General features: G+C 35.1%; 1 protein-coding gene across 3 annotated transcripts in view; it reads left to right on the top strand.

Annotated features, from left to right (window-relative positions):
• Positions 1–567: 567 nt before the first annotated feature.
• LOC149807012 (glycogen debranching enzyme-like) overlaps positions 568–22,439 on the top strand; it is a 145,127-nt gene continuing 123,255 nt past the window's right edge. The window contains exons 1-3 of one of the 3 annotated variants that reach the window (XM_089960649.1): positions 569–765; positions 1,649–1,818; positions 16,888–16,947. The gene's annotated coding sequence lies outside the window, so the exon portion shown is untranslated. Of the gene's footprint in view, positions 766–1,648; positions 1,819–1,992; positions 2,011–16,887; positions 16,948–22,439 lie in introns of those variants that run through there. The other 2 variants (XM_089960664.1, XM_089960657.1) reach the window with 2 other exon arrangements.

Raw genomic sequence — 22,439 nt, 5'->3', positions numbered from 1 at the left:
TATACAACACCACCACGTAGGGGGATGTGGGGGTGGGTGGTCAACCGCCCCACTTCCTTGAATTAAAATAATCCATAGTGCTGTATACTGTTATGCATATTCAGTTTACATTATTTGTTCGGTTTTTCTACAAATTTTTATTTCGTTATGTGGTAATGCAACCTTAATCCTAATAGCTGACCTTGTCGATTATCAGTCACAGTTTTGTAAACAAACATGAGATTATTATCAGGATCATTATCTTCAGCTGGGTCAGGGATATGTGTACTTTACAGGTAGCTAGACCCTCGACTACGTGATTAATGTTTTGTTGTAACAGACCCTCTAAATTTTCTAGAATAATGAACTTATGTCCCTCAGCTTTTTTTCTTTTTACGTCTGTTTGTCATATAAATCTTGTTTACTGGAAATTATTCATTCCTGCACTAATATCTGAAGCAGAAATCAGTCTTATTGTTGCGTCCAGTTTTTCATTTGGGCTGGAATTTATTCAAATTGTTTATTCACTTGAAATACAAAGTGTTCATCAAAAATACATGGACACAGAGACTTAGATGTATGATGAAATTCAAAAAAGGATATATTCTTCGATATTATTATTGTGATTCAACACAAGACAGTTAGCACGTCATTACAATTCATGCCATCACAGGCACATCAACACTTTCAGATTCAGGTTTATTTTGGAATACCACTAAAGCTTGTCCAAAATATCAATAGTAAGGACTCCTGTTCTAAGATTTTTGTGATTTAATCCGCAATACCGTAAGTTCTTTTTTTACTTTTTCTGTTTGTATTTTAGGGAAATCAATTAATTCTTGCATTTTACAAACTTCGCTGTTTTCACTCTGTACTATTTCTTATTTTAAGACCATATAATCGTAATATAGGTGCATTATGCAAGAGTTGTAGTTTCTGTCAGGCTTACATAAAAAGTGAGTCTTATGGCAACATGTATTATTATTTTAATTCCTATCTAGATCATATTTATAATTTGTATAATTTGTTATACTGTAATACCCATAAAATCTATTGTGTTATATACTCATTTTACCCTTAATTCCAGCGTAGTTCTCTCTCTCTTAAATGCAGTGGGGTACTTTATTCTGTCCGTGACAAATGAACAATCTAACAAATGCTCTCTTTCATGGTGTGTAACACGCACGCTAAAATAAGATAATGTTATGTATTTCACCGAGCGTAATTAATGAGATCGCTGGAAAACAAATGGCACTTGTTTGACACACGGTACTAATGATATGGAAAAATAAGTTATGTTTTAAGAAAAAGAATCTTTTGAGAACTTACCTAGTTGCAAGTGAAAAAAACAGAGACATTGTTTTATTGATGGAATTTCAGTCCTTTAACAATTTTGAGCTTGAACACTCATTACTAAAATTAGCACCTGACTCGTTGGTGCGGAATTAAAGCACATGTTTCAAACACATGCAGGTCCAGAAAATGCCCTTTCTCATTCCTTTCCTCTTTCACAGAAGCTGACATCCAGGTTTCATCTATACTGATAAATATGGTTTTGATCATGAGCACTCAGAAATTCTAAGTTATTGAATTTTTAATATCATGGTTCTTTGCATTGTTTACTATGGAGACTGAATTAGTACAGTGATTTTCTGTTTGACGTTTACAGTGCATCCTGTTTAGACTGGTTTTGTCCGCACGATGTCATTACCCGAAGCAAGGATCAAAAGAGTGTGAGAACTAGTCAAGAAGTTTTAATGTTATCTCCCTTTTGAGACCGGATCACCACTGTTGTTGCAGCTGTATTCAGGATTGCAATCAATTATGCGGCCATATATGGTAAGTATTGGTAGAAATTCACTTATTTTAGCTTTACTATGTTTGCTGCATTAAAAAGTACATTTTGCAATACAGAACTTAATACTACTAAGAGCTACCTTAAAGTTACGTCGTCTGCTCGTCGGAAGTTACTGCAAATGCACCAAGTCAGTCTCGATCCTGCGTAACTTGCAACGATACACGGACAAATAAGTATACTTTGCAACATTGTCTGAAAGCTATAAAACAAGAAATGAGATAAAATACAAAAGTTGGTTCCAGTGATGATATAAATTATGCATAGTTTACCATTTCTTTGACCTCGTATAATTGATAATTGGTGACCTTGAATCAGGTCGCACATGTTTAAGACAAGGCCAGTGAGACTTTCTCTCTGACCCAGTGAGACTTGTACTCTATCTAGACTAACGGTATAAAAATTTAATATTGCTTAAATATTATTTTTTTAATATATAAATTTTCAGACCGACCTTTTATATCTCAACGCACATAATGCCTTGGTCAATATAAATGTAGATATGCTAGGGTGCATAGAAATACCGAAACACCGGAACGCACCTAGTCCTACAATGAAAGACGTAGCACACGTTTTTGTTTTAGTGCTATGTCTTACTGTCAGATAAGCTTGACAACACAATTTCAATTGACTCATTGCCATCATACAGTTGGGAACCTGTCTCTATGGAATTAATACGTACATACGTGATGAAGAGTGCACCAAAGTCATGTGAACTTGATCCAATTCCAACATCACTGCTGCTTGAGTGCTTAGATCCAGTATTGCCTTCACTAACTGATGTTATTAATACCTCTATCTCATTCGGAGAATTCCCATCATTTTTAAAACTGCCATTGTAAAAGCCTCTGCTGAAGAAACCAAAACTCGACCATAACTATTTAAAGAACTACCACCCAATTTCTAATCTCCAGTTCATATAAAAAAATCTTAGAAAAGATTGTTCTATCCCAGCTTGTATCTCATCTGAATTCAAACAGTCTTTTTAGCCATGTACAATCTGCATATCGCCCTTACCACAGTACTGAAACTACTCTTCTAAATGTAGTTAATGATATTCTCTCTGATTTGGATAGTGGAAAGATTACAGTCCTCACCCTCCTTGATTTGTCTGCAGCATTTGACACAATAGACCATGATATATTACTTCACCATCTTGAGCATATATTTGGCATTCATGATACAGCCTTACTGTGGTTCATGTCCTCCTGTACAAAATTTTCCACATGGATTGGACACGGAATCCATATGTACTTTTACAGAAATACCCATATGGACATTTTTATTCTATAGCTGAACCACTCTTTTGGATTTCAGTGTATCCATATAGAAATGTTATGGATTCTCTACATACTCCGTATGGAAAATCCCACGAAATATGCAAATTAGTCCATGAGATCTGTAGGTTGTCTATATGGAATAAAATTAAAATTCCATATGGAATTTCTGATTAATCCATATGGAATTTGGCAATATTTTGAGGAGAAAAAACTTCTTAGCAGTTGGCATATCCAACTTCTGACTTAACTTCAGTGCCCACTGTGGATTGTTCAACTGCATTCGCTAACTTTATTGCATTGTTGGTCATAGGAAAAGGCCCACTGCGTTATCTCCCCCTTATTATGGCCCCTTTACAAATATTTTTCATTTCTGAAGTTTAGTATTTATTAAGCTTGGCTATATTCTGTTGAAATAATTTATACAAACATGAAACAGTTGTAATGAAGGTCCAACAGTTGTGTTAGATTTCATGAAAATAAATATGGGGTCGGGAAAAGGGTACACACATTCCTAAGCAGGCTAATGACAAATGTGACTTGGTATAGCTTTCATTGTTTGTCCTAATTAAAACTGAAGCTATAAACATGTTTTTGGGCACTGTCAAGAGTTATAGACTGTTCATTTTCATGAAATTATGTGGGACCATGTTTATATGAAAATTAACAAAAATGCGTTTTGAGAATTGCCTGTCCCCGCACTCATTTCATGCCCCGATATCATGCCGAGCTGCTTCACAGAGACAGTTGAGACTTAATTTGTATCATTCTTGGATGCATCTCCATTGAAAAATACCTTGATATACTTGCAAGAACTGGTATTTCAATTTTCATGTCCTATATCTATAATATACACAATAATGCCTCACGATATTCAACGATGATTATATGTGTGGGCCAAGAACATTCCGCAAGATATAACTATCTTTGATATACATGGGTGTTTGGCAACAATTCCCACCAGTGATTTATATGTTGTCCCTCCTTAAATTCATTCTGGAAGTTAATGATTTTTGAGTTATATAGCTTCAGAATCATCCTGGTTCAATTCCTTGTCCTATTTAGCATGTTAGCCGCTACTGCAAGGCTCTTTATGGCACAAAAAGCAAAATGCTAGTCCTGGCGTTCAGTTTTCATACGGACTGACTAATTACATTCCCATCGACTTTGCACTGAAGTTATTCTCATTGCCGCACAATTTTCAAATGGTTATTCAATCTCCTATCCCGCTCGAAAATTTGAATCGCCATGTTTAGCAAGCATGCTCATTCCCATCAGTTTCCGTTATGCAATGATTCATTGGGCAAGTACAAAATTTTGACTAATCAGAAATCTCTGTACAGCGATAATCTTTTAAATAATAAATGGAACAAATACTTATTAGAAAGCTTGTTGCGAAATGGGAGCAGATAGAGCATTATATATAAAAAAAAAGTTTCGGGGGCAATATTAAAAAAAAAGGGTCCATAGCGAGGAAAATCAGATTCAGGTCAGGAGAAAAGCGAAATTCTGATTTAAAACTGAAAACACGAAAACTTGTTTGAGGGCAGTTAAATCCAGTTTAAGTTAAATGAAAATACAACAAAATTTCAAAATGAAATATAACAAGGAAAGATGTGGAAAGAAGTTATTGTGCCCAAAATAAACAATAAAATTACAGCTGTCAGAAACAGGAAATATAAATGCTGCTAAAAATCGTTCAAATTGTACAAGAAACAGAAAATAAATATTATATCTTATTGATATTTTTTTAATTGAAATGTCACTAATTAAAAAAAATATCACTATATTTTCAGAAGAATTTTTGACAAACTCTTAGTGAAATTTCAATCACAAATTCCCACTGATATTTTCAGAAATGTTGTCAGAGTCAGTGAAATTTTAATGAAAAATTTTCAAAGATATTTTCAGAAACTTTGGTAACATCTCCTAAAATACCATAATTGTAGTGAAAAAGGACATTTGAGTGAATGTCAAAAAATGTTTACTTTGATTTTGCTGAAATTTCAGTCACATTTTCTCTAGGGTATGATTTTTGTAGAGCATATTTTAATAGGAAGCCAAAAAAATTATTTTTCATAGTAAACATCAGATCAAGCCCAAAATCCACCTTGCACAACATTTTCTAAGTCCAAAGATTCATCTATGCTTGTACTACCAGATTTTAATTTTCTGATCATGTTTACATTTTCTCTACTTTCTGGGTCATGTCTTTGTCTGTTTCTAAACATCGGTGGAAATAAATTAAAGAAAACTGACATGCATATGTTTCTTCACAGTTACATGAGTATATATTCATCCTTCCACATCAGCTACACTGACATGTACATGTACTCTAACTCCCACCAATATTTCTATTTGAATCAGATAGTTTAGGTTATTAATTCTTCAGAGGGTATTTTCCATGATGCTATAATACATGAGCCTGCTTTCCATATGGAAAAATAGGCTTATGGATTAAAGTTGCAACTTTATTCCATATGGAATTTTCACTTGCTGTGAAGTACTTATGGAATTGATATGGAATAAATTGTCTGATTCCATAAGTTTTTCAGTCCATATCTCTTCCATACGGATTCCTGAAGTATTCCATATGGAATCCATGAGAAATTTCTGTACGGGCTAATTGGTCAACAGGACACAAATTGTGTCTTGCAAATGGAATACACTCCAGCTCAGTTAATTTATGTTGTGGTGTTCCACAGGGGACTGTTCTTGGACCTGTTTTCTTCATTCAATACACTCAGCCACTCTCAAGTGTCATAGATCATCATCCAGTGTCTCACCAATTGTACGCTGACGACACCCAAATATACAAATCTAGCCACCCAACTGAAGTTGATGCTACCATCCAAGGTGTAGAGAGGTGCATTTTTGATGTGAAATCATGGACGACATGTAACAAGCTGCAGATGAATGATAAAACTGAGGCCATTCTGATCACAACACAAAGACTTTCTCAGTCACATCCTTTATCTCAAACAATAAATATCAGTAACACCAACAGTAAATTCACAGTCAGTACGAAACCTAGGTGTTACTCTGGACAGTATTCTCACGTTGCACCAACATGTCATGAACATATGCAAGGCTGCATATCTTAAGCTGAGACGCATCAGCTCCATTCACAAATATCTTTCAATTGATGCCACTATAACACTTGTATGTTCATTAGTACTTTCAAGACTGGACTATTGTAACTCAATTCTGTCTGGTTCATCTCAATATCTACTTAAGAAATTTCAAAAAGTTAAAAACACAGCTGCTCTGATCATACTTAGAGTACCATGATCGGAACACACCTGCCCCGCTTCTCTGTGCCCTACACTAGCTATCCATTCAATCCAGAATCAAACACAAAATTTGTTTTCTGTGCTACATTTCACTGACGGACTGGGGCCCCGAGTGGCCGAGTGGTCTAAAGCGCTCTTCGTTACGGATCACTGCCATCTCACCTCTATCTGCGGTGGTTCGACTCTAAGATTCAGCCAATGTGGGCATGTGAGAAAGCTTGCCAGTAGCTTCTCGTGGGTCGGTGGTTCTTTCCAGGGTTTTCCGGGTTCTTCCTCCACCATTAATACTGGCCGCCATGTATAGCCTATCGTGCTGAAAAATGGCGTTAAACCCCACAACAACAACAACACTGACGGACTCAACTCCAAGATACCTATCCGACTTCACCCTTGTGTACACACCAGCAAGATACTTACGCTCCTCTTTTGACAGTTGTTTACTCATTATTCCCACTATGAAAATGAAGTCATATGGACAACATTCTTTTGCATACCAGGGCCTAGCAATGTGGAATGAATTGTCCACTGAACTTAAACACAAAGACACAGTGATCCCATTCAAGAGTGCTCTTAAAACTCACTTATTTTTTCTGCATGAACAAACTTAAAGATCTAATAATGTTCCCTACCTTAAATGTTGTCATCAATTTTTTTATGTTTTTTAATTTCGTGGTGTTTTTTTTTGGTAATAATATCATTATATATGTTTTTTTATATTATAGGTGTTGTCTAATGTTGTAAAGTGCTTAGAGCTTCTAAAGATTAGGCGCTATACAAAGTCCTCATTATTATTATTATTATTATTATTAAATAACGGCCTTGTATAGCATGTTCCGATGTCATTGAATAATCAAAGTTTCAGGAACATCCCACACACTTTTGGCAGACTATATCAACACTCTTCCACCAATTTATGTGTATTTAATATACTTACTGTGCTGTCTTTATCCTGGCAATGAATGCATTTTCACATTCCGTTGACATACATTTGAATTTCTTGCAATGCGACGGTAGTCGAAGTATGCCAAAGTAAGTTCAAGTAGGTTCATGTTGGGGATATATTTCTTGAACAAAATGAACCATTGCTTACAGTTCCAATAGGCATAATATATTTTTATTCGTTTCGTTAAAGAATAATATTTCAACCTAACCCAATTTTGGCATTCCCGGCTTTCATTACTTTCCAGCTAACTGAAATGTAGGCCAACAAAACTTGAAAATAGGTCCATTTCTTTTGTGAGAATTTTAATTTATTAGAGAAAAGACATCAGAGTAAGTAAAGTCTGACTAAAACATTATGACTTTACTTTGTAGAAAAGTGTCGTTATATTAGTTATCAGTTGTGTGAATATTTTTTAAAATTTGACTTTCGTAACGATGTTAGTTGACATCAAAACACACTACACAGCGTCGTTAATTAGACTGTATGACGTTGATGTCCACAACATAAATATCAGCACTGAGGTCTTACATGTAGGACTAGAATGCACCGAAACACCGGAACGTAATAAAAACACTGAAACGCACTTCAGTTATATCATATATACCATAGTGTATATTGGTGGTGTGTGTATAATTAATATCTGTGAAATTTAGTATTAGTTATATAATAAATCAATATCATATTAAATATGTACTTTTTCTGCAAGTGATGCAACATCAGATTAAAAAGAAGTTTGGAAAGTAAAAAAGTTCAAGATAACAGCATGTATTGCAATTTATGCGCGAGTTTAATGGCTTTAGCTATTATAAATAAACACATTAATATTGATTTGTTAAGTTGATTATGATATTGTGGTTATTAATAATTACATTTTTCTTATTATTTTAAATTCTGGGATATGTTGAGATTTGCGCAAACCAGCAGGTGAAACAGCTATATAGTTTAAGTGTAACTATCATGAATGATGTGTGATAATGGTTTAACTGTAAGGAAATATACGAGAATGGCATGTCAGATCATTTCCATCTTTCGTTTACCTTTTTTTTTTAAAACCTATTCTGCTATTGGAAGAAGAGTATGGGATACTGGATAGTGGCAGAATTGGGTTTAAATACACAAAGACAATTTTTGAAACATATTTCAAAATGTTTTTGTTTCATATAATACACAAATGTTTAAAACTTATTATACAAATAAGGAAAGTCTGACGTGGCCACTCAGAGAGTACAAAAATATAATACAGCAACAACAGGAATAAACACAAGTTCTATTAGTCAAACTGATAAGACTTTGGCCTCAGCATACAACCCAATGAACTATATATATATATATATATTCAACTCATAAGCGGTACTATTTGCTGATGATAACTTCTTACTTCTGTTGCTACTTTTTCTACAGACCCATCACAAGTACGAAAGATTATAAACAATGATCTAAAAAAAAACTTACTGCTTGGACAAATGACATTCTTTTGTACTTTAACACGTCAAACATGGATATTAATCGCAAACTGGCAGACCGACTTGTGTCGTATCCGAAGTTCTCTTTTGACAATATGCATTTGTTTCCTGGTCTGAGTCATTGACACTTTGGACTACCATTATCCACTGATGCAAATTTTAGAATATGTTTATTAAGTATGGAACAATTGCTCTACTGAAAATTTGGGCAGATTGGAGAGAAAAAAATTAAATTTAGATAACCAGCAAAACAAAAGATTGGACTTGATTCAGAGTAGTTACATATTCCATATTGATTTCCGTTACTGGTGTATACTACAAATGTAGTAGCTAATAGATCATAGTACACATCTGGCTGGCTAATGCATGCTTTCAAGCATATGGACATTATTTCGTAAACTATTGGAGGAACAGTTTGGGATATCAGATAGATGCAGAAATGGGGTTAGTACACAATGACAATTTTTTAAAACATATTTCAAACCATTTGTTTCATTGGTGTTTGTGTGTATGTATGTATGCGTATCTATATATATATTTTAAAATTATTATACCAATAAGACAACTATACTGTACATACATTTATTATGTCAATTTCCTGAAGAAATCTGTAACCTTTGTTTGCCTGGATTATTTGGTGGATCTGTCTGCAATGATTTTTGATAGTGGCCACAGATTCTCAAGGGCTTTACTATTGTGTTTTATGTCATCACTGGTGAATATTGCTGACGTCTGCTCAAAATACGAAATTCTTTTTTATGCTGGCCAGTATCTCTACTTGCCTATGCTTGCTGGATGGTGTCACCATAATATATGTAAAAAGTACAACAAATGCAAACTGATATCTCGCAGTTAATGCGTTATGGTAAACTAATAAAATGCAGACATTTTTATAAGTCATTTTACAGCTGTTATAGCTGCTAATGAGCTGATAATTGATGTCCCCATTTTATTTAGAAATGATGCCCTATACTGTCCACAGCTTAAATCGATCAACTGTATATGTACAGCCATCAATAAACTGATTGTTACATACAATTGGTAAACAACAAAGAGGCTTAATGACACACTTAATTTATTTACCATATGTTGTGTCAAAAAGCGTGGACAATTTGATCCCAGTGTGATTATTTAATTATTAACACCCCCTTCGGCGACTAGCTAAAATAGACATTGTTTATACAATCGCTGGTTACAATATGGTCACACTGCTTAGTTTTTCCACACACGTGATCACTTGATCAATTGATGACTTTAACATACCACTAGAATTTGACCAATCAGAGATTGATACATTGACACACCTTCAAATTTGCATAGGTGAATCTGTGTTATCTGACGGACTGTATTTTCATACACAATTTGTCAAATTTTCTCTCTTTTTTTTGACAGATTATTTCTGGATTATCGATACAAGTTTTAAAGTAATTTTACACTTTGGTCCCCGATTTTGATTTCCTGATCCAGAATGTGGCTTTCTTGATTAACGAAGCAAATTATCGTTTAGGAATTCTGTTCCCATTAAATTATGTCCGGATAGCAAGGTGTCTGGATTAACAAGACTCCACTGTATTATAAAGATGCCAAGTCATTATTGAATGTTGCAAGATATCTAAACATAGGATTACCTTTTTACATTCCTCTGAGCTTTCTGATATTTAGATATTCCTGCGATAAGTGTAATATAGAGGTGACAAAGCATCAGAGCATTGTTGGTTTTGTTCAAGAAAACTTCTGCTCTTAGTTAATGGTGATTATCTTTTACTTTTTTTTGTAAAATTTAGCAAGACATTTGAAATTAGGTAACACTAAGATGTATTTAGGAAAAAAAATCTATAGCTTCATGTTATTTCAACATTTTTATATACCAGTTATTAGGTAGGCAAGAAACTATAATTATTGTTCAACACTTACACCTTGTCAGAAGCATATTGCATTCCAATATATTATCCTTTTTTGTATATATTTTAGGATGGTAACCTAAATTTCTAAAACAAAAAATATCAATTTAGTATGATTCCTTCTTGTAGGGAGACAACATTGTAACCATCCTTTGTGTTTCCCATAGGGATTCAAGATTGAATCAGGAATACATGTGATGTCAGAAATGACTGTCAGATTGAGTACAAAAACAAACTGTGTTGTCACAATTCAGGATCAAATGACAAACTTGCTAGTGTCAGATGCACAAATGAGGATAAAGAGGAACTGTTTGTAGAAAAGCATTACTTTCTGGATGATAAATTTGCTCCTGGAACATTATATGTACATGTATCTTTCACAGTTTGTCTGTATGGGTCAAGATATTGTACACACTGGCAATTTTTAGGTATTAGGTGATTACAGGTTGTGTCATATCCTACTAATTCATAACAAGCACAGTTAGGTAATGTGTTAAAGCTGATTGCCAATCCCTGATGTATATGCCTTCACTTTTATGACACTCATCCATAAAGTGCAGCAAGGTGATAGTTTCTGTGTTAAGCATTACTGTTTACTATTTATATAGGTTATAGGCATACATCATGGTAGGTCTCACTTTTATAAAGCTGTACCAATTAATTGGCCATACTCGTAATCAGGCCGATTATTGGAGTAATCGGTATAATCGGTGACGATATAAACAAAATTTCCAAAATATAAAGTTAATCATAACATTCATCTTGACATGGCTTGAATTTTAAATCAGAATTAAATAGTGGAAATTAAGGAATAAACATTTGATTTGGGGGTTAATTGAAAGACAGTATATTCTTAAATGTAAATACTTTTTAACATGCTTGCTGTAAACTACCGCTGATGTCTGCTCACAACAAATTATCAATACCATGCATGCACTCATCCCACAGTAGCCAACCAGCCAAAGAGGCCTCGTGTGGCTGTTGAACTTCCAGTATACAGGGATGGTACTGGCTTTTAAAAAGTTGTCACCCAAAAAATCACCAATCTCAATATTTTGTTGCCAATTTTCAAAAAATGTCGTCAGAATAAGTAGTGAATATTTTTCCAGGACTATTAATGTAATAGGCAATGAAAATTGAAGAAGATGGGTTAGTTATTACTTTATTGACAACAAGCAATACAGCCATAATATTACAAAATAAAGCATTACATGACTGTTTGCACTACATCCATGGTCTTCGCATTGCGCATCACCGTTAGTGCATAGGTCTAACTCAGTGTATCCCCTAGGGGTGCAAGACTGAGAGTCAAAAATCTCCTTGGTGTCAAAACTGGGGGTCAGACTGAGTAAAAAACAAACTTTGGTATCAAAACTGGGGGTCAAATTAACATTTTGGGGGTCTCTGATGCGCAAAGCGTAAAGGGAAACACTGCTAACTGTTGTCACCTGAAATAGATGCATTATCAAATGTAAAATATCTACTTTCCTACAGTCTCTCTTTTTTTAATAGAAACATCAGGTATTAAGCAAATCTATATTATGTATATTATTTTCCAAATAATAGTTTTGTAAGAAACTTTATTTAGATAATGACATTTTAATACTAAAACCCAGTGATCGTACTTTGCAATGTAAGCTAAGTGATATATAATGCAACCGTTGATTTCACGCATTCAGGAATTACCCCCCCCCCCTTTTTTTTTATGGCTAGCTTCATGAAGTACATCTCCGTCAACCAGGAGTTCAGAAATTTATTTTGGCCACACTTTACGTGCTTTGCTTGTTAGTGAATTGCTTCCTGAATCCCAGGAATGATGACTGAATGCTGTAGATTTTTTCTCAACAAGCAAATTATGATCTCCATTCCCACCAATGAAACTTACATGAGTCAACTTGACCTGGCATTACTGTAGCATATATATAAGCATTGATTATCATCATTCAGTTAAAAGAAGGAATGAAGAAACATATCACAGAGCATATGTGCCCCCCAAAAACTAATTCGGAATAAATATGTTATTTAGTAAGTAGTTTTATTTGCATATATGAGTTAACAATAAGAAATAAGGTGGGATATAAAATATGGGAAATAGTTATCACATGTATGGTAGCTTGAGACCACGTTTGAACTGTTAACATAATTCTGCACCCATTTTAGGCATTGTTAGTTATAACAAAAATAGGGCATGGTTTACTTGTCAATCAAATGCTAGTGCTTTCACTAGCTGTAGAACAGTCAGTTTCTTGAAATAATCGGTATCAGCAATTTTAAGAATCGGCTATACGTGGTATCTGCATAGTCGTCAAAAAGTAACATCGGTACAGCTTTACACTTTTACTCTGTTTCTATTTTTGTTGCTAGGATTTGTGCTTATAAAGAGATACATATAGCATTGCAACACTGATCAGACACGTGAGAGTGCTTTTGTAATACTGTAGGAATGGTTAACTTCGATTAAACAAAAGTAATTATGTTTTGCAATGGAGGACATTTAAGAAATTATGAAGAGTGTTGCAGGGCACATATTCGTTTTGAACTATCTTGGAGAGAACCTCAGACATCAGTAGCACATACATGTAGTATCAAATCTGTTGTCACATTTTGTTATTTTTATTACATAAGGAAATTTGGGTACATTAGTTGTGAAGATGCCTTAAAAAATATTTGATAACTTGCTAAAGTCATATATTATGGCTATGAAATTTGAGTCACACATGTTCAAAATGTATAGAAAATATACAAAGTTGCTTCAGTAAATAATGTCTATGTGTCAAATAAGAATTGTATTGTTCTTGGGAATGTTGTAGACTACCTTTGTGTATTAATTCAGTGTGTTAAATATGGGTGTAAATTCTTACATGGTTTTGAGTAAATATCCAGCAGAACGATACAACGTAGATAAATAGATAATAAACAGATTGGAATAAATGTAAAGTGTGTTTCAGTATATACCGCTCCAGTGGCTTAGTGGTTAGAGCATCTGCCCCAGATGTGGAAGGTATTGGGTTTGAAACCCAGCCGAGTTATACCAAAGACTTCTAAAATTGGTACTAACAGCTGCCTCGCTAGGCACTCAGCATTAAGAGGTTAGTGTTAGGACTGGTCGACCTGGTGTCAGGATAATGTTACTGGGTGTGACATCATGCTACATGCCTGTGGCATGATGCCCCAGTGCTAGACATAACTACAAACTGCCACACTGCAGACAACGTAGCGATATGACTGGAAAATTGTTAAAGTTACATTAAAAATCCAAATCACACACATATTTCAGTATAAAAACTTAGTATATTGTAAATTGATATGATAGAAGAACTTGACCAGTTAATAAATCTTACATTTTTTCAATTTCATGTGCGACTAAATGATAAAATTAAATAGTTAGTTTGAGGTTGTATCATGTATACTACAAGACATGGGCAGTGGTATATATTGCTTTGCCACAGTTATGACAATAGTCTGATACATTTTACTGTATTGATGCATCCCTGGTAGTCAGAGTTATAATGTAAATGCTGCCACCTGGATAAGTGTTACTCTAATGATGGATATTTATTTTTACCTTATAGTCTTACCTAAAATTTAGCAAAATCCTTATATCTTGTTCATTATAGGGCATTGGTTCCCAGCCTTTTTTTGGCTGCAACTAAAAAGAAAATGTTTTTATGAGCCTCTTGACAACATTTCTACATTTGGGTAAGTTTAGCCATCCACAGAAGCAAATCCCAGAAACCATCCAGAATGTCATCATGACCCTGATTTGGGTCACTATCAGGGGGTTGGGAACCACTGTTATTGAGGAACAGGATTACACAAAATTTCCCCTTGACAGCTCAACCAAGGTGCAAGACTAGTAAAGTGTGGTCTTTCACCCACCACGCATTGTCTGTTGTGTTTAATCCATGAACAGTTGCTTTTTACAGCTTCTATAAAACCACTCAACAAAATTTTTAAAAAAAAACTGACATGAAGGTTTTTAAAGTATGTTCATATCATGCTGATCTGCCATCAAATATGGCTGTTGTTACTAAAAACAATTGTTTACATTTATTCTCAAAAGCACTTGACAGATTTTTTTTAGAGATCTTCCTGGTTGGTTGTTATGAGGCACTGTACGGTACATGACAGAGTTGGATATAATGAGAGGTACATGTACTCCATTTGATTTGTAAAGTGACATTATTGGACATGGTGGCCATCATACAAATACATAATAATAATAATAATGAGGACTTTGTATAGTGCCTAATCTTTAGAAGCTCTAAGTGCTTTACACCATTAGACAACATCTATAAGACAAGAAACATAATATTATTACAAAAACAAACAACATGAAATTAGAAAAACATTAAAAAATAAAAAACATGCTGAGAATATTTCAGGTAGGAAACATTATTAGGTCTTTAAGTTTGTTCTTGCAGTTGAAATAAGTGAGTTTTGAGAGTCCTCTTGAATGTGATCACTGTGTCTTTGTGTCTAAGTTCAGTGGGTAATTCATTCCACGTTGCTGGGCCCTGGTATGCAAAAGAACACTGTCCATATGACTTTGTTTTCATAGTGGGAATAATGAGTATACGATTGTCAGAAGAGGAGCGTAAGTATCTTGCTGATGTGTACACATGGGTGAGGTCAGATAGGTATGTTGGACTGGAGTCCGACAGTGAAATGTAGCACAGAGAACAAATTTTGCATTTGATTCTGGATCAAATGGATAGCCAGTGTAGGGTACAGAGCAGCGGGGAGGCGTGCTCTGATCGTGGTACTCTAAGTATGATCCGAGCAGCTGTGTTTTGAAGTTTCTGGAGTAGATATTGAGATGAACCAGACAGAATTGAGTTACAATAGTCCAGTCTTGAAAGTACTAATGAACACACAAGTGTTTTAGTGGCATCAACTGAAAGATATTTGCAAATTGAGCTGATGTGTCTCAGCTCAAGATATGCAGCCTTGCATATGTTCATGACATGTTGGTGCAGTGTGAGAGTATGTCCAGAGTAACACCTAGATTTCGTACTGATTGTGTGAATTTAATGTTGGCATTGCTGATATTTATTGTTTGAGGTAAAGGATGTGAATGAGAAAGTCTTTGTGTTGTGATCAGAATGGCCTCAGTTTTTGGTGCATGTATTTGGTGGAAGAGAAACCCAGGAAGACCAACCAACCCACGTAAAGCTACTGGCAAACTGTTGTTTTCTCACATACAGTGGCAGAGTTGGAAACCCATGAAGACTGAGATGAGCTGTTATTGATCTGTAAAGGCAAGTGCTTTAGACCACTTGGTCATCTGGGGCCTCCAGAAATCATCAAGGCATAAAGGCCTTTCAATTAATGTTCAAATGATGCCAGTCTGCTGTCAGCTATGGCCAGCATTACTATAAAAAAAAAATGTGCATACATTTTAAACTGATTCAGGTAAGAAGTACTTTCATATTTATTCCAATGATGCCAGTTTGCCTTAAATATGGCAAATGTTAGATACTTAAAAGAAGTTATATTCCAGCAGAGTTGGATATCATGAGAGGTACACATACTCCATATGATTTGTAAAGTGACATTTTGATCACAGTGTATTTATATGAAAATACCATGTGTAGCAAGAAGAAGAGTATTTTGAAAATTTGACAGTGTGTAATTTTCACCCAACTGCAAACATTGTTGCTCCAGATATATTGGCTCACAGTGTGCTGGCAGATCTTGATCAATAGTGTCAGTTTATATCAGAACCAACATAAAAGCTCAACAGCTGATGCCTATGACCTGAGATGAGGCACAGAGAAGTTACAGGTAAGTTTTGTTCCCCACAGTTGTACTGCATGTCAGTACAAGGCCCATGATGATAAATATGTTTTATGGAGGAAACTCATATTAGAAACAGGAGTTCATTGTTCTGGAATCATGCAGTTTCAGTCTGTGTTTCAGCAAGGTTACGGTGTGAATTGTCAACTAATTAGCACAACTAGACCAGTCCTGCCCTTGGCATTTACCCCAAGGCTTGTTTGACTCTATACCAGGCTAACCAGCTAATCTTGACCTACTTCCATTTTGCACAATCAGCAGAACACTATTCCTCTATGCATTTCAAAATAGCTAAACACAAACCTTGATATATAGTTTATAATTTTCATTCAGTATGCCTATTGGTTTATCTACATCTTTTATTATGATTATTTTAGCTCTTCATAGCTGTGTTGGATGTGGATGTTTGATTAACTAGAGTACTGGCTCCTGAACAGGCAAGTAAACGTGATATATATTCCAACCTTGTTTATATTAAAATCTTACAGTAACCTTTTTAGTGGTAGTCCTTGGTTAATGTGGCAAATAGCTTATATTTTGCCCTTGAAGAGTCCTCAGTGGAAATGAGTTGCAATACTTGGACTAAATTATATATATATATATATATATATATATATATATATATATATATATATATATATATATATATATATATAAAGCACATGCATATGCATGCACACTGAGTTTCCAGTAGAGGTTTTCAGATTGAGAAGAGAAAAAAAATACCTCTGGTATTTTAATATGGGGGTCCAATTACAAATTTGGAGGTCTCGGATGCATAAATGAGGGTGAATGTAAAATGAAAATAGTTTGATTTGGAAACTGAGTATGGCCTCAACAGTGGCCATCTTGAATATCATGTTGTTGTAGGGTTTGATGCCATTTTTCAGCACAAGATAGGCTATACATGGCGGCCAGTATAAATGGTAGAAGAAGAACCAGGGAAAACCCAGGAAAGAACCACCGACCCATAAGAAGCTACTGGCAAGCTTTCTCACATACCCACATTGGCCAAGCCCGAAACTCTAGCCCATGCAAACAGAAGTGAGATGGCAATGATCTGTAATGGTGAGCGCTTTAGACCACTCGGCCACTCAGGGCCCCTGAATATCTTATTATTACTACTCCAGAATGAATCATCACATTAGCTTATTTGTTTACTTTTCAAAAGTTAACTGTTTTTCAAGTAATATAATGGATATACTAGTGATAGGTCTTTTGTTGCTATAAGTCAGAGTAAGAAATTTTCTTCAAGCCATTTCAGAGCCCAAAATTTATTTTCAAAACAATCCCAGGCCCCCACTCCACCCCTAAAATTAAATGGTCAGTCCCATGGCCAACCCAGAGTCACCCCAAGACAAGCCTGACATGGAAATGTGAAAAAAGACACCTCCTAGACTGCCCTAAACTGCTAGTGTGAAAATAGCAAATATACCACAACTGGTACACTTATTAAATGTACTGTATGGCACATCTTCTCTCCACATGAGTCATGGTGGCTCAGTGGTTAGCTTGCTAGTTCTTATGACCAAATGGTGCAGGTGTGAATCCCACTATCAGATCAGTTTTAATCAGCTTCCATGGTATCTCCTTTTGCTATAAGGCAGTTTACTCCTGTCATCTTGGCACTAAAAAACTACTTGTGTTTCTGTGCCAAAAAACACCAAACCAAAAATATCTCTTTAAATTCCTCTTCATTGGTGCCTGTTTATACCATTGCAAGGGTTGAAATATGTGCAGACATTGAATCGGCCAGTCACAGGCAAGTACTGCAACTTTTTTTACATACCCAGAAGTGATAGAAATATAACAGTTGACAGTGTTAACAACCTAACTTTGATTATGGTATAGCTTGTTTTTCAAAACATACAGGGCCGGCACCAGACTATCTGGTGCCCTAGGCAAGGTTAGATTCTGCCCCGCCCCCCCCCCCCCCCCCCCGGAAAATAGACCAAGGGTAATTTTTACCCCTCTGTGCTCAAATGTCCGGACACCGCAAAAAAACGCTATGATCATGATGTGTAGTAGGTTCACAACATTCAGTGCCTCCAGTGCTAATTTCAGCAAGAGCACACTCATCGTGTTCTTGTTTTGCTTTCTCTTCACGAAGTTATTTCAGGAAGAACCCCTCTTGCTTTGCTAGCCCCTTAATTTGTTCTGCTTTTCGCTTGTGGTACTGGGCTCGAGAGGACTTTTTCTTTTTTTTCCGCCATATATATGTTATGGCCAATCTGTCAAATTGCCCAGTTCATGAAATGGGCATATTTGTCTGCCCAATTCTTAACTTGTTTACACCATTAAAAAAAAGGAGTTACCCCCCTCAGTTTGGTTTCCGCGGCAAACTGAAGGTTTCAAATACGCGTGATTCCACAAAAAACCTCGTGGCCTATAAAAACACGCGAACGTAATTACGTTCTGAAAGTTTCATATACGCACGATTTTCACTCATTCATTTTGCTTGTTCCGGTCAGCCTGGTGTTTCGGTCAGACTGAATCTACCCGATTATTTGTCCCTGTATGAAATAAACCAGGATAAAAAAACGACCCTCAATAAAACTGAAATTTATCTATTTATTTTTCAAAACTGTTGTTGATTTGGAGAAATGCGCCCCCTGAAAGCAGCGCCCTAGGCGGCTGCCTAGTTTGCCTATATGGTAGCGCCGGCCCTGAAAACATAGCACCAGTTTTAAGTAATACAAACTGAGACCAATTTGCTCTCGCTTTGGTTATCAGCATTGAAGAGAGCAAAGCAATTGTGTGAGCTTGACCCCCAAAAATTGAAAACAAACTTCTGGTTGAAAATATACATGTATCAGTGAATAAAACCTGCTATGTTCTCAAAAGAACATACTTTTTCTTTCAAGATTAACACTGGTCAGCATGAGGCAGCACTTTTTCATTTGGGCAAGTGATCAGAAACGTCACTTGACCACAACAACTTTTCACTCACTAGTTTTAGCTGGATGAGGGGGATTTCAGCCCCAAGCAATGGTTTTGCACAATTTATCAAAATTTATTATTGATAATTTATATTTATTGTTTGCCTTAAATTGATGTATGAAAAGTAGGCAGAATTTAGTGTTAAATGCACATTTCAAGGTAAGTGTTTATCAGGGCTCTAATAGTCTCACTGTACTCATTATTATTCTTTTACCTTGATGGTAATGTTTTGTTAAATAAATATACTTTATGCCCCGCTTGGCTGGCATATTGTATCCAATCCAAGAAATCCTTTCTTGACAGACCAGTTAAAACCATAGCAACATGGTACTCAAGAGAGTTAACTCCTCCAGACTTGGACCATTGTCAAGAACTAGAATTATCAAGGAATAGGTTCTCACCCTAATATGAGGCACAACACAACTTGGTGAAAGTACGCAAATTGTACCTAAAATAGTTATGTTTTAAAGGTTGGTAATGGGCTCAGCTTCATTTAAGAATAAGAACAGCTACAACTCTTATAATGTAAAACTAATCACAGGTAGCCTCTGATTCTGATTCTAGTGTTCCATGAACATTAAGTTCCACCTGCTTCTCATATAAAATTGGTACCACAGGGGCACCAGACCAGGTCAATGCTGGCAAGGTGTGGGTGTGGGAGGGTCACGGTGTTTCGTACTCCTGATGGTGGTGGTGGTATGGTGTCTGGGAGGTCCTCCCCTGTGACTTTTTAAACACTAGCACAAGAAATTTAGCATTTTTGAACATTATGAGCATATTCAAATTAAAATGTAATGGGTTCTTTTTCTTTATTTCATTTTATATATAAAGCCATAAAAACAATGATTTAAAAGTTGTATTAAAGCAATACATTTACGTTAGCACTTCACTTCTGATTCAGAACTTTCCAAAAATTGCCTGGTGTGTTTCCTTAGATTTCATAAAGTCATTTGTGATAGCACACATGACCACGTGGTCCGTAGCCTGTCTCTGAACGTACATCGTCATTAATGTGTTAAGATGTTCCTGAGTCATGCTGGTGCATATATATGTCATTATTCTTTGTAACAAGGAAAGTGATCTGTCACTTGTTGTTTTTTTATACTGGTTTTACTTGGATCAGCATTAGCAGCCACATTACTTCTCAGAAGAGTTGTAGAGAAGCTGGTTTCATCTCTTGTATCAGTTAACAGTGTTCTGCACAGTGAGTCTATTTATATCCTCAATTTCACTTCCAGTGACTAGCTGAGTTGCAAAGTTGATCACATCAGCGTCATCCTTGTACAAAGCAACAACGTAGTCCATATATTCACTGAATGTTGCATCTTTGGTAACACATTTCAGAAGTATGTCATTTATTTATTTTTCTCTAAATTGGAACCTCTTTTTAATAGATAGGACCGAACATGATAAAATAGTTATATTTGCTGTGCTATGCTGTATGTTATGAATCTGTGCTCTTAAAACAAGTAACAGAAATGAATGAAGACATCAATCTTTGTAAAATTTAACAAGTGACTTTTTTGTCTAGAATACAAAGTAAAAAATGAGTACAAAGAACATACAGTATTGCAAAATTAAATCCAAAAATAATTTAAGAATTAAAGTCCAAGTAATAAAAAGTCCTGAATAAGACACAGTAACTCAAGTCCCAAAAAGATTTAAAATAGAAGGTGATGAAGTGTCTGTTATGGTCTGCAAAGTGCTGATGTGTCAGTAGTCTATTGTTCAATCACAGAAATATTATTCCAGGTATGAATTCAGTATAAATTCCACTGAATGTCTTTATCCTAGAATTTTGTCAGAGCACGTTTGTATTTCCAGAGAAGATAATCACTTGAATTCAGTAATTTGAAGAAAATAAAATTCAGCCCAAACTGGTCACAACATAATACAACTTAAAGTGATAGATGTTAAATCCTCAGTCACAAGATAATATAGTTCTCTGCTTGACCTCAGGTCACAATTAACATTTTCTAAAAACAACCATTACCTAATGGAAAATAACCTTCTAGAATGGTCTAATGAGCCTTGTTTATTTACATCACAGTAGCTTACAAAATTCACTTAGGAATCTCCAAAACCCTGAACCTGCTCAACATATTTACTCCTTCTTTGTTTACCTGTATAATAGTCTGATAAAAAGCTCATACACATAGAGAATAATGAATAATGAAGCTATCATTAGTTGTTTACATAAATGAAATAGAAAAGTAAAAATAAAAAAAGTCAATTAGGTCAAGCAGAAATAAACTCAGTCTTGGACAAGGTCAAGTCCAGCGAACAATGTTACATTACAGTAACATGTAATGAAATATAAATTTTTTAAAACTAACAAACTATGTGTGTATATATATATATATATATATATATATATATAGAGAGAGAGAGAGAGAGAGAGAGAGAGAGAGAGAGAGCATTTTTAATTTTTTAATCACTTTCAGTTATCCAATAATTGGTTATGCATTGTTTAACATGTACTGCATGCATTGGTCATTTTCCAGTATTGACAGTCATCACAAAGATGACAAATAACATGTCATATTTATGCATACTTCCTGTGTATTCGTACCAGATAAATAGTGGGTTTTAAGCAACTCCAGCTCTGATGCCTGCGTACCATTACATCAGATATCATCTAGATACAAAACAAACTGAATTTATGATACATTTATGAGAAAGAGTTATGGCAATATGTTTATGATATGCATAATATTGATTTTTAAGATTTTATTTTATAAAATAATTTTTTTGTCTGGGATCTAAAGTGGAATTTTATAATTACTAACACAACTAAGCATTAGGTTATTGGAAAATCACCTGGAAGTTGAGGTATTAGGATGCATTCAGAAATAGCTTTCAAAGTGTGTTTCCTACTCAAATTTCAGGCGAAAACAACAAAAACCTGCAGGGGTTAATGTGTTAACACTATAGTACTGTAGCATTTACTGCCCATACTACTACCACTACTGTATTCCCTGCTTCCCCA

The sequence above is a fragment of the Sinohyriopsis cumingii genome, chromosome 1 (assembly GCF_028554795.1).
Source record: "Sinohyriopsis cumingii isolate HCF-2022 chromosome 1, ASM2855479v2, whole genome shotgun sequence".
In the NCBI taxonomy this organism is placed as follows: domain Eukaryota; kingdom Metazoa; phylum Mollusca; class Bivalvia; order Unionida; family Unionidae; genus Sinohyriopsis; species Sinohyriopsis cumingii.
Note: the sequence above shows the minus strand (reverse complement) of the source record. Positions and strands in the feature narration are given on the sequence as shown.